Source organism: Pelophylax lessonae (assembly GCF_965119305.1).
Source record: "Pelophylax lessonae genome assembly, chromosome: 3".
Lineage (NCBI taxonomy): Eukaryota > Metazoa > Chordata > Amphibia > Anura > Ranidae > Pelophylax > Pelophylax lessonae.
The window spans coordinates 540,398,032-540,412,929 of NC_138770.1; positions in this window are offsets into that span (position 1 = coordinate 540,398,032).

The window sequence follows — 14,898 nt, forward strand, 5'->3', positions numbered from 1 at the left end:
ACATTTAATGAAGGTACAACATTTAGCAACTCACATGGTTGATGATTGGAACAGGCACATCTAAGTATGCAGGCATCCAGGCTAAAGCTGTCCACATAGACCATCCTCTGCACCGCCATCTACGTCATCCCTTCCATGCTGCCCCTCGCTTTTAGATCCCTTTACTGCAGGGTGGTCTTCCCGGTCAGAATTACAGACTGGCAGCCAGCGGTGCAGAAGATAGTCCATGTGGACAGCTTTACCCCGGATGCCTGCATACTTAGATGTGCCTGTTTTATTCATCAACCATGTGAGTTGCTAAATGTTGTACCTTCATTAAATGGAACCATATTGCTACACTTAGAGGCGCCTTTCTTCTCTTTGATACTCTGTAGCTCCTACTGGATTTTGCTTCTTATCCCCTTGTGGAAGGGGCTATTTGTGGATGGACATTTTATGGTTATATAACCTATCGCAATGCTATAATCTTTTTATATGGACTATAAACTGAAGGACTTATGAATAAATGGTTGTGGAACGAATCATCTGAGTTTCCATTATTTCTTATGGGGAAATTTGCTTTGATGTAAGAGTGCTTTGGATTACAAGCATGCTTCCGGAACGAATTATGCTCGCAATCCAAGGTTTTACTGTAAAATGTTAAGAGCCATTTATCATTTTCCTTCCATTTTCCTTCCACTTCACAATTATGTGCCACTTTGTGTCGGTCTATCACATAAAATCCCAATAAAATACATTTACGTTTTTGGTTGTAACATGACAAAATGTGGAAAATTTCAAGGGGTGACTATGAATACTTTTTCAAGGCACTGTGCCTTGATTACTGAAGGCCCCTTTCACACTTGTGCGACCTAGAAGTCACGCAATTTTTTGCCACTTTTTTTGCCGTGAAGCAATGCCTATGTCTATTACCCCCACAAATTTTGAGCACCAGCCGCCACTGGAACAGAGGGAATGTGATCGCTTATAGAAAAGGGAAGAAAATGTATTTATAATGTTTTATAATATCTATACATAAATATTTTGCTTTTCATTTCAATTTTAAACTGAATGGGTTGTTTTACAAGGTGATTGTTTACAATCACTTTAAAATGTCCACCTAATATATTATCAATTCCTGTCAAATAGGAATTGATAAAACATGGCTAGAAAGTTATTAGATAAAAGTTAGTCAATATTGTAAAATCTTGTATGAAGGTGATTTGATAGGGTGGACAACAATATTCACAAATTAGTTTTGATATTGGTGGCCATTTCAAGAGGATCACATACTGTAACAGTTTTATTTTAAGCAGCAGTGTGGCAGTGGGGACAGAAAGCAGTTTGCAGGCTTCTTATTTGGGGGACCTTGCTGCTTGAAAGTGAACTAGTAAGTAGCAATTACTTGTAAACCACTTTACCAGTTTATTGAGTGAATCAGGTTCATTTTCTGGAAATCTCTAGCTTGGAGAGGACTTCTTTGATTTGCTGTAAGCTCTAAGTAGAACAAATTGATTTATTGGTCTCTATTTATTTTAAAACCAGCATAAAATAACTTTTGGACATTGTATTCACTTTGACCACTTTTGATCATTTAATTAATTTCGCAGAAATGGGATTTATACTTCTTACTGGAATTAAAAAGCTACAAAGTTCCAACACTTCATGCAAAAGTGATTAAACTATTGTATCTGTATTTGTGCAAATGTTTGGTAGCTGGAGCACAAGTCTTTAAAATTGTAAGGCCTCATTTACACTGTATTGTCAAAAGTATTGGGACACCAGCCTTTACACGCACATGAACCTTAATGGCATCCTAGTCTTAGTCCGTAGGGTTCGATATTGAGTTGGCCCACCCTTTGCAGCTATAACAGCTTCAACTCTTATGGGAATGCTGTCTATGATGTTTATGAGTGTATCTATCTGAATGTTTGATCATTCTTCCAGAAGTGCATTTGTGAGGTCAGGCACTGATGTTGGACGTGCATTTGTGAGGTCAGGCACTGATGTTGGACATGCATTTGTGAGGTCAGGCACTGATGAAGGCCTGACTCGCAGTCTCTGCTCATCCCATAGGTGTTCTATCAGGTTGAGGTCAGGACTCTTGCAGGCCAATCAAGTTCTTCCACCCAAAACTCGCTTATCCATGTCTTTATGGACCTTGCTTTGTGCACTGGTCCAAATAATTTGGTGGAGAGGGGATTATGCTGTGGGATTGTTTTTCAGGGCTTGTTGGGCTTGGCTCCTTAGTTTCAGTGACGAAAACTCTTAAGGCATCAGCATACTAAGACATTTTGGACAATTTCATGCTCCCAACTTTGTGGGAAAAGTTTGGGGATGGCCCCTTCCTGTTCCAACATTACTGCGCACCAGTGCAAAAAGCACATTTGTGCGGTGCCTAAATGCAAGTGTAACATTATAGCAGTCCATTGAAATTAAAGGGCTTCTGATGCACCAAAATGTCAAAAGAAAAAATGGCCATGTCACAAATATCTGCCACAACGCCCATGACTTAGTGTATTCAGGTGCTATTCAAAATAAATGCTTTGCCTGGCCATAAAGTAATGTGCACATTAACTTGTGCATTCTTGTTAAGCATATAGCATGTATATCTACCCTTAAGATGGACAACAGGAGCCAGGGTGGACACACACTCCTACCCACTTCTGCTGGTAACACTCACAAAGCCAAAAACTGGGCCATGGTCTTTTTGAGTTCTTCTTTTTGAGTGCTATATACCAGCTAAGGTGATTTATTAGTGAAGCCTGTGGAGTTCATATAAGCCATTTAGTGGTGAAGCACAGCACAGATTCCAGGCTGTTGCTGCTGGGATTGATTTTGCCTTGATAACTACAGCTCTCTTAAATGAATGTATGGCATTAGAATGATATGGCTCTGGAAGAATGATGCCTATTTGAAATTATTGCCTCATTTCTAATTTAGCACATTATCTTCCTACAATGGCTTGCACGATGTCAAGCAATAAAAGGCATCATTGGAAATTTTTTTTTTTAGAAATGTTGGCAACTATGGAATTCCCTCTTCCCTCTTGTTTTCCATTTGTCCTAACAGAAGTCTCCCAGCAAGGGCACAGACAGCAATAAAAACTTAACAGAGGTTGTTACCCATTCCTACTCATTCCAAAAACTGCTAAAAAGTTTAGGTTTTTGATAAAGTTTAATGCCAGTGTTGAGATACAGTAAGACTGCTTCTTGTTTTGACATACCTGGGGCAAGATATTCTTTGCAATTGCAAATGACTGATGTTCATGTTCAATCCATGCTGTTCCATCCTCTATAACATTGAGGTTTGATTCTTCTGATAAGCAGTTTGTATATGTGAAGGCGGTGGATCGTGTGGACAGTGGTTAATAGATTTCACAGCAACAGTCTATTCTTGGGAATTTATTGACTAGTACATTTTTTGGACTTTTGATATATTTGTTTGATCACATTCATGCACTTTATTTTTTGAAATTTGGTTGATTTGAATAAATGTATTTGGCACTCAAGCACTTTATGGTTGATGTATTTGCAGAACTATTTTGATTTGGTAGAAGAGACAGCACTTATATTATATATTACCATTCTGTATATCTTGTTTCCTGATATTTGATTGCAGCAGTCTAGTTTTTATTACTTTGACCCAGAGCTCAGGTGGTTATACACTTTATTTGGAAAAAGGTATTAGAACTTTAAAAAGAAATAAAGACATTGGAGCATGACTGGCCAATAAAAGGGGGGGGGGTTATAATTTTAAACAAAGGTATTTACAAGTACAAACCGAAATTGATTACATTTTAGCAGGTAAGAAAACCAAAAAACTTAAAGACCCCACAAATCTGTTTAAAAAAGAATTACAGGGTTTTTTTGTCAAAAAAGAGGAACAAATTGAATCATTTAGTTGGAAGCAGCCCTATTGTTTAACCACTTTAGCTCCGGAAGATTTGCCCCCCTTCCTGACCAGGCCATTTTCTTCAACACGGCCCAGCGTTTCTTTAAGCACTTCCCGCCCGCCCTATAGGCAAATGACGGCAGGAAGGTGCTTACATTATCCTGACCGGACGTCATATGAATGCGCCCCTCACTCTGACACACCGCATCTCCAATCTTGGTAAAGAGCCTACTGACATAGGCTCTTTAACATGTGACCAGCTGTTTCCAATCACAGCTGGTCATAAAGTAAATACGAAGTGCCGTTGATAGGCTTTCCTCAGTTCGTGCCTGACAGGCACAAGTAGAGGAGAGCCGATCTGTGGCTCTCCTGACGGGGGGGGGGGGGTCTGCACTGGTAATCAGAGCATTGATTACCAGTGCAGACCCTATGGGGGGTGCCACTAGAACCACCAGGGATTGACCCATGGCCCCAGGGATGCCCACCTATGACCCCAGGGATGCCCACCATGGCCACCAGGGATGGCAATCAGAGCTCAGGGAGCCCGCCAGTGCCCTCCCCATCAGTGCTGCCCACCAGTGCCCATCATTGCATCTATCAGTGCCGCCCACCAGTGCCCATTATTGCCCATCAGTGCTGCCTATCAGTGCCCATCAATGCCGCTTATCAGTGCCCATCCGTGCCGCCTATCAGTGCCCACCAATTCTGCATATAAGTGCTACCTATCAGTGCCACATATCAGTGCCCATCAGTGCTGCATATCAGTGCTGTCTATCAGTGCCGCATATTAGTGCCAGCCCATCAGTGCCTCCTCATCAGTGCCTGTCAGTGCAGCCTCATCAGTGCTCATCAGTGCAGGAAAAAACATAAATATTTACTAAATGTTATAACAAAAACAAAAAAACGTTTTTTTTTTTCAAACTTTCGGTCTTTTTTTATTTGTTTAGCAAAAAAGAAAAAACCTTGCGGTGATTAAATACCACCAAAAGAAAGCTCTATTTTTGGGAAAAAATGACATAAGTTTGGTTTAGTACAGTGTTGCATGACCGCGCAATTGTCATTCAAAATGCAACAGCTGCCCGGTATTGAAGTGGTTAATTGATACCCAAATAAAATGTACAGTCAATCTGGAGGGTATTCACAGCGCTTCACTTTTTCCACATTTTGTTATGTTACAGCTTTATTCCAAAATTGATTAAATTTATTATGTTCCTCAAAATTCAACAAACAATACCTTATAATGACAATGTGAAAGAAGTTTGTTTGAAATCTTTGCAAATTTATTAAAAAAATAAAAAACAAAAAAAAAAATCACATGTGCATAAGTATTTACAGCTTTTACTCAATACTTTGTTGAAGCACCCTTGGCACCAAAAACAGCCTCAAGTCTTTCTGTGTATGATGCTACAAGCTTGGCACACCTATTTTGGGGCAGTTTCTCCTATTCTTCTTTGCAGGACAACTCAAGCTTCAAGAGGTTGGATGGGGAGCGTCGGTACACCCATTTTCAGATTTCTCCAGAGATATTAAATTGGGTTCAAGTGTGGGCTCTGGCTGGGACACTCAAGGACATTCACAGACTTGTCCTGTAGCTACTCCTTTATTATCTTTGCTGTGTGCTAAGGGTCGTTGTCCTGTTAGAAGATAAAACTTCACCCCAGCCTGAGGTCCAGAGGGCTCTGGAGAAGGTTTTCGTCAAGGATGTCTCTGTACATTGCTGCATTCATCTTTCTCTCAATCCTGACTAGTCTCCCAGTTCCTGCCACTGAAAAACATCCCCACAGCATGATGCTGTTATCGCCATGCTTCACTGTAGGGATGGTATTGGCGAGGTGATGAGTGGAGCCTGGTTTCCTCCAAACATGACTCTTGCCATTCAGGCCAAAAAGTTAAATCTTTGTTTCATCAGACCAGAGAATTTTAGTTTCTCATGGTCTAAGAGTCCTTTAGGTGCCTTTGGCAAACTCCAGGTGGGCTGCCATGTGCCTTCTACTGAGGAGTGGCTTCCGTCTGGTCACTCTACCATACAGGCCTGATTGGTGGAATGCTGCAGATATGGTTGTTTTTCTGGAAGGTTCTCCTCTCTCCACAGAGAAACACTGAAGCTCTGTCAGAGTGACCATTGGGTTCTTGGTCATTACTGTGAGTAAGGCCCTTCTATCCCAAAAACTTAGTTTGGCAGAGCGGCCCACTCTAGCAAGAGTCCTGGTGGTTCCAAACTTGCCCATATTACAGGTGATGGAGGCCACTGTGCTCATTGGGACCTTAAATGCTGCTGAAATTTTCTTTACCCTTCCCCAGATCTGTGCCTCCATACAATCCTGTCTCAGAGGTCTACAGAAATTTCCTTGGACTTCATGGCTTGGTTTTAGCTCTGAAAAGCCCTGTTAACTGTGGGACCTTATATAGACAGGTGTGTGCCTTTCCAAATCATGTTCAATAAACTGAGATTACCACAGGTGGAATCAAAACAAGTTGTAGAAACATCTCAAAGATGATCAGTGGAATCAGGATGCACCTGAGCTCAATTTTGAGTGTCATGTCAAACGCTGTGAATACTTATTTACATGTGATTTTTTAGTTGTTTATTTTTAATTCATTTGCAAAGATTTCAAACAAGCTTCTTTCACTTTGTCATTATGGGGTATTGTTTGTAGAATGTTGAGAAAAATAATGAATGTAATTCTATTTTGGAATAAGGCCGTAACATAACAAAATGTGGAAAAAGTGAAGCACTGTGAATACTTTCCGGATTGTCCTTTTTTCCCACAAATAGAGCTTTCTTTTGGTGATATTTGATCACCTCTGCGGTTTTTATTTTTTGCGCTATAAACATAAAAGCCTGACAATTTTGAAACAACGTTTTTTACTTTCTGCTATAAAACATATCCAGTAGAAAATTTTAGAGAATCTAATTTCTTCAGCAATTTAGTCCAATAAGTATTCTGCTACATATTTTTGTTTAAAAAAAATTCCAATAAGTTTATATTTATCGGTTTGCACAAAAGTTATAGCATCTACAAACTATGGGATATATTTTATTGAATTTATATAATTTTTTTTTTCTAGTAATGGTGGTTATCAGCAACTTATAGCGGGACTGCGATATTGCAGGAGACAATTTGGAAACTAACTGACACTTTTGGCACTTTTTGGGAACCAGTGACACTAATACAGTGATCAGTGCTGAAAATTTGCACTATCACTGTACTAATGACCCTGACTGTGAAGGAAATAACTTCAGGGGGCGATCAAAGGTTTAACTATGTGCCTAGCCAGTGTTTGTGCACTGTGTGGGAGATGATTTTACTAGGGGAAGGCATTGATCCATGTCCCTGCTCTGCAGGAAAACAGGATCCATGTCTCCCCTACTGACAGAATGGCAATCTGCCTTGTCTACATAGGCAGATCTCCATTCTGCCTGTGTACAGAGCGATCAGCGGGTGCTGGCGGACATCGAGTCTGGTGGCGCGCATTCGCGCAAGATTCCCGGAAGTGCAGGATCACGTATATATACATGATCCAGCACAGCAGCCCTGTAGCAGTAAGTCTGTTATGGGGCAGTCTGCAAATGGGTTATAACTCCCAAAAATGCCAAAAGACAGGGAGTGAACCCCTTAGAGACCAACTGTGAATGATATAGGATCAATAACATCTCAGAAAGGAGAGTCTCCGGATTTTTTTGCAACTGAATATTCTATGTACAAAAGCATATTTAAAAGATACTAAAGACCTTTTAAACAACGTATAGAAGGTCAAATTAGAAGAACGGATGTTTTTGGTAATGGCAGATATGAATTTGTTATATATAATTATTAATCATAGGGGTGCTTGTTGGGCAGTAGATTGAGCAGTAGAAGCACGAGGAATGACCCCCCTATGGATAAAAAATGTATGTGATAGAAACATTACAATTTGCCCTCAGACACAACTATTTTTGATATGGAAATTACTTTTATATTCAACTAGTGCAGCTATGGGAGAAAAATTTGCTAATAGTCTGGTTATAGTCAATATCTTCAGGGCAGAATAGGACGATTAGTCAATTTTTTTCACATTGGAGATCACAACTTCTCTTCTTTAAATGTTTTATAGGTGCTGCAATGATGGTGTGGAAAGGGTCAGAAGAGCGTTTATGCTCATTTTAAATTAAATTAATAACAATAATAATAATACAAATATCAAAAGTGTCCACTAGTATAACAGAGTCAGTGAACTTCCTACATGTAAACATTTTTTACAAAAATGTAAAAATTTTTGTGGATCTCGATCTTTTTTGCACTAATGTTTTTTTTTGTTTTTTTTTATAGAGATGGGAATAGCTAGCGGCCATTAATAGGCTGCCATCATCCCATTTGGCTAAAAAGTATTCCAAGAGGTCCATAAATGCAATTAATAAGAAATTGCTGGAAAGAGTACAGGCAAAAATCATAAAAAATTGATTTATAGAAAAGGCACATACAAGGATGTTTTAGAAGAAGAGACTAATTAGACTGATAAAACATCTTAAGAGGGCATCTTGCACAAAAAAAAAAAAAAAAACAAATAAAGAGAAAATACCAAAGAAAATGAACTTACATCTATCACCAATTTTAATGTACAATATAGGAAGGTGGAAGCAATATTTAAGAAACATTGGACCATTTTAATGAAGGATTGAGTACTGAAGAAGTGTTTTGCAAAGAAACTCAAATTAATTTAAAGAAAGAATTAAAGAAAGGTGCCTGCAATAAAGAATGAAGTAATAAAAAGTGTATTTAACCCACAAAATAAAAGGTAAATCACCTTTTGAGTAAAAATTATTTTTTTTGGCCTATGGAAAGTGTAATAGTTGCAGGGGAGTTGGTAGCCAATAAAAAGTAACCAAAATGACAACTGACTGCTTTGTACCTGAAAAGATGTAGATGTAGAAGGTTTTTCAGCCAGTTAACTATCTGCTGAGTGTGCTGTGATTGTGTTTGTTGCCCATTTTTGAGAAGAAAAAGCACACATTCCTTACCTCCACTATGTCCTGTTACTAACGCTATGTCCTGCAGGACCCCCTACTACTGCCACTTACATGAATGGTAAAGGTGATAATTTCAAATGAGGCTGGTGACTGGGAAGGTTGTAGATGGTTGAACAGTTGGCAAGGTGAGTCTGTCAGCAGCATTCATAATTTCGGAGAGGTTATTGAGGTGAAAGCGGCAAGGTTTGGGTTCTGATTGGATGTGGGGCAGAAAGGAGAAGTCAGAGTCCGGGATTACATAGATATACCCTAAAAGACTAACCACCAAAAAAAAAAACCACTGTGTTAAATGGAGAAAAAAAAAAAGAAATCTCAAAAGGAATAAAAGCTGTCCTAAGAGGACAGTTAAGTATATGAAACTGTGAACACAGGGGGGTACATACGGCAATGTATTTCACCACACTGCAATCTACAGTATAGCACTATATAGCAGGATCGTATAGCACAATACATCACAGTGTAGCACAGTAGATCACTGTATGGCACTATATAGTATTGCTACACAGATTTGGCAGCTTTCCCTAACCAGCTCAAACACAGACTGACAATATGACTGTTGGGAGCCGACCCTTTTATAGAGAGGGGGCTTGCTTGTCCCTTCCTTCAGATTATTGGCTTGCAGAGACCTCTCCCACCAGAGACAAAGGTTATGCAATGCAAGAAGCACACACAACACACTGTTCGAGCTTTTCTGTCTTTGCTGTTAGGGCAGATACTGCAATGAGCTTTCTTTCTTGGTGGTTCTTCTGAGGTAGAAGTTTGAGGAACGTTAGGCTTCTCAGATACTCCAGCCAGTGCTTTCCCAAGATGTGTAAGGAAAACCTTCCTTTTGTGCGATTTACTTCCAGTCTGGTTTTAGCAACATCCAGATAATGTCAGTGTTGAAAGCACTAACATCCAACATGTTATAAAATATAACCATTGGCCATCTTCTGGTCATTTGTTTATTACTGTAAGTATGACGCATCTGATCCAACGTATCGACGTCCTCCTTTTGTCTCATTGTGTGACTGAATTATCTCTGTTTTTTTGTCTTCTCGGTTTTGAACAGTAGGTTGGGAATGCATAGAGCTCAAGAGGGTCAGTATGATGCCATTTCATATTGTTGTGGTCACAAATTCTTGGGGCAGTTCTTTTAGTTTTTATGAATTGTAACAACAACTGTGATTTTCTTCTCCAGTCATTTTTTAGCTAACTGCAGACTCGTGAAGAAGTCATCACAAGTCATGTTTCTTCTAGAATGTAATATTCCTTGAGCCAAATCCAATACCACTTGCTCCCCCTGATTCACTTCCCTTCCTAGGTCAAGGTCCTAGCTCCTTCCTTCCTGGTGTACACCTGCATATTGTATGCATAGGAAGTTTTTATAAGTAGACCGGTTTTGTCATCTAGCAGCAGCATCATCAAATCTTAGAACTCTGGAAATGTTCTGAAAGTGAGTTCTACTTATTGATTTGTTGAATATTGGGCGACCATGTTCTCTGCTTCATAAATGAGACACTTCTTCATTCTTACCCTTGTAGAAGCTGATCAGAATGAGTACACCAATGAACTTGTACAAATCAACTGTAGTTAGATTAGACCATCAAGCTCCATATACAGCCAAACCTTATTTTTTGGTACATTTACAGATGGCTTCAACAATGGGTTTCCGAAAAAAAGCACAAATGATAATTTGTTTGCGTCTGTCTGTCTTTTTGCAAAACTTGTATTTCTCTAATAATGTTCACTTGCCTCGTTCTGCCTTGTGGATTGTTGATAGGCATAGAATTCCATTTTTCATTCTTATCTTTTGAATAGTCAATAGTTCTATTCGCAGATGAATATTGTAAATTGGTTTGGGTGGTAGGTGCTGTGACGGTGCTATCATCAGAATCTGAGTTGTCTTCTACAAGGATGTCATCTATTTATTTTTCGTTGTCTGATGGCTCGTAATCTCATGTATGTTAATCTTCTTCAGAATCTGGGTTCAACAAACCTAAGTATTTCTTCATTACTGAGGCGTTTATGAGCCATGGTGAAACTACTCCACCAAGTCAGGAAAATATAACAAATCTTCAAAAGCTAAGAAAGCTAGTCCTAACATGCAGAAACATGTTCTAACTCGCAGACTGAAAATGACTCCCAGAGTGCAGTACAGTAATCATGTGACTTGATGAGTCATAACAGGAAACCATTGAAGAGCAACATTGGTCTGATGGATCCTGCCAGTGTATGATGCTTTAATTTGAATTTACAAAAAAAGTGTAAATACGAAAAATGAATGCTTTCCGATTTATAACTGTCTAATTAGCAGTAAAAAAATCATAAGTTCTTATTAAATAAAAAATATAAATTCCATTAAAAAACACAACACAAACTACCCACAGGGTCCGCTGGCCTGCCGGTAGATTGAAGGTTAACGATATCACGTTAACCAGAGAATTGGTAATACAATTGGTTTTTATAAATCTGATTAGCTATTAGCCGTATAATGATACCTCCAGCAAAATGCAGCCTCTCCTCTGAATCAGGCTCACTGTTCCTAAGCCCACATACCTGATGTGTTCAAAAGATGAACAGCACATATGTAACCTCTGACCAGAACTTGATTATGTCTCTAAAATACAATTTATTACTTAACCCAGTTGTCACCAGTGGGAAAATCCTAAATTTGAACCCTTTTTTGTGTAAGGGTAAAACCAAGGATTTCCTTGGTGACACAAATTCAAATACAACTGTAGCAATGTGATCATTTTGTCTTTAAGTCTTAACGTTATCACCAGGTGAAAATGAAAGTTTAAAAAAAAACTCTTTATATATCACTAATAACCCCAAATACCATCTTTAAATTGTGCTTTGACCATGTAAGCCAGAGCATTCAATTTACTTATCTGCCACACTATCCAGTTTCACATTTACTTTCTTTTTTGCTTTTTCACCACTCCATTTGGCCATCAGGAGTGAAAGCCCTGTTTAAGCTCCAAGTTGTGCTTTAGGACTGAGGACTCTCCCTCCCTACCCAAAGTGATAGGTTATAGGATTCGCTATGTGCCAGCACTGTCATATAGGAGGAAGTGGAGTGAGTTATATATTTCCCGTATTTTAAAACAGTACTGAAGGAGCACAAGAAAGGTGGATGTGTAAAGCTAGGGAGGGTGGAAGGTAAGAGAATCTGTTTCTTTGCCCTGCATAGGCAAGGCGCAAGTTCTCATTAAGTCCTAAAAAAAAGGTTCAGTTATAAAAATAGAACAACATGTGAATGTCAGGTCACAGACAACTAAAAATAATGTAGAAGCAAAAAAAAAAAAAAAAGAACTCTTCTCTTGAAACAGCTCAAAAAAGCATGTTTTTTATTCACAGGAACTGGTGGGTCCTGAGCTGCATTTGAGTGGGTCGCCACTGAGAGCAGTCAGAGCTGCCCAGGCATCTGCAGTGCACTGTGTTACAAGGAAGGAGCAGGCGAGGCCTTGAGCTTCATTAACGCTCCGACCTTACCGATTGCCGTGCATGCTATGTCCTGTACGAGAGTCGGTGCCTCGGGGTAGGAGTCGGATTGAGTGGAGCCATTATCAGAGTGCAGTGCATCGGATCGGACCTGAGTGCCAGTACCGGTCACCAGGTAGGCCAGACACTGCTTGATGGCTTATTTTAGGCCTTGTTGGCGACCCACATTTGCACTGGCATAGCAGCCTATTGATTCAAATGGGCTGCTATGCCTGCGTTTTCCGCTGAAAAAAGGTGCATGCAAAATTTAAAAAAATGCAGTTGCTGTGAAATCCATCCTGCTTTTGCACCATGCGACTTACCTGCAGTTCCTGCACATGCAAACTGTGTTTTTAAATGCTGGGCCCACGTATATAAAAATGCAGAAAGCTTGCCAGTGCAGGAACTGCTGGTAAGTCATATGGTGCAAAAGCAGGATGGATTTCAAGACCACTGCATTTTTTTTAAATGCTGCATGCACCTCTTTTCTGCAGAAAATGAGGGCATAGCAGCCCATTCAAATCAATCGGCTGCTACACCTGTGCAAATGTGGGTAGATAATGTGATATACTAGGATGCTCAGTATGAGATTGGCCCCTTTGCTGATAATATCCTTATGTTAAACATTCAATTCTATATACTTAAAAAAAGTGTAGCTTTTTTTTTAGCAATTACTCCCATGACACACCCTAACTGGATACTTCATGGCCCAGATAGCTGCTGTCTGTGGACACATGGTCTAGAATAGAAATTCCCATGCCACTAAGCAGTTAAAAATGCTATTCATTTTTTAACTCACTGAAATCGCCTATACCTTTGAGCGGTGCATGGGTCATCACTACCATTCTATTTAGGGGAATACAATTGGGGAAAAAAATATTGTTTTTATATAGTTATGACATTATTACTGCTTGATTTATGTATTTTTGTAAATGTTTTCAACATTTTTAACAGTTTGCCTTTTAGAGATTGTTCCTTTCAAGTCACAGAAATTGTAATAATGTTATGGCATTTTTACTTGATCTCTATGTCCTTTTCAAAGATGTTACTCACTAGAACTTTTGCCTGTTGTACTGCTGATCACTGAATAGAGGTCAGCAGGTTTGCTTGCCTGTACTGTAAACTGAACATCCCTTTTCTCTGCCTCTTCAGTTAAAAGGGCAATAACATAGATACAGAATGTTCTTGTTATTTTTTTACTGCTGTTTTCTCTTACATTGCTAGAATCCTAAAGGACCCCAAGAATCTTAAGGGCTTTAAGAAGGGTAACATGGTTGATTAAATTGCCACCATTATAAAATGTGTATGAACATTACATACAGAATCTCACAAAAGTGAGTACACCCCTCACATTTTTGTAAATATTTTATTATATCTTTTCATGTGACAACACTGAAGAAATTACACTTTTCTACAATGTAAAGTAGTGAGTGTACAGCTTGTATAACAGTGTAAATTTGCTGTCCCCTCACAATAACTCAACACACAGCCATTAATGTCTAAACCGCTGGCAACAAAAATGAGTACACCCCTAAGTGAAAATGTCCAAATTGGGCCCAAAGTGTAAATATTTTGTGTGGCCACCATTATTTTCCAGCACTGCCTTAACCCTCTTGGGTATGGAGTTCTCCAGAGCTTTGCAGGTTGCCACTTGAGTTCATTTCCGCTCCTCCATGATGACATCAGAGAGCTGGTGGATGTTAGAGACCCTGCGCTCCTCCACCTTCCGTTTGAGGATGCCCCACAGATGCTCACTAGGGTTTAGGTCTGGAGACATGCTTGGCCAGTCCATTACCTTTATCCTCAGCTTCTTTAGCAAGGCAGTTGTCATCTTGAAGGTGTGTTTGGGGTCCTTATTATGTTGGAATACAGCCCTGCAGCCCAGTCTCCGAAGGGAGGGACTCATGCTCTGCTTTAGTATGTCACAGTACATGTTGGCATTTATGGTTCCCTCAGTGAATTGTAGCTCCCCAGTGCCGGAAGCACTCATGCAGCCCCAAACCATGACACTCCCACCACTATGCTTGAATGTAGGCAAGACACACTTGTCTTTGTACTCTTCTTCTGGTTGCCGCCACACACGCTTGACACCATCTGAATCAAATAGGTTTATCTTGGTCTCATCAGACCACAGGACATGGTTCCAGTAATCCATCTCCTTAGTCTGCTTGTCTTCAGCAAACTGATTGCGGGCTTTCTTGTGCATCATCTTTAGAAGAGGCTTCCTTCTGGGATGACAGCCATGCAGACCAATTTGATGCAGTGTGCGGCGTATGGTCTGAGCCCTGACAGGCTGACCTCTACCCCTTCAACCTCTGCAGCAATGCTGGCAGCACTCATACGTCTATTTCCCAAAGACAAACTCTGGATTTGACGCTGAGCACGTGCAGTCAACTTCTTTGGTCAACCATGGTGAGGCCTGTTCTGAGTTGAACCTGTCGTGGTAAACCGCTGTATGGTCTTGGCTACCGAATTGGCCTGCTGACATTTTACAGAAAAAGTTAGAGAATTGCAGTATCAGTTTTTCAACATTGGGTTACTATGTACAGAAA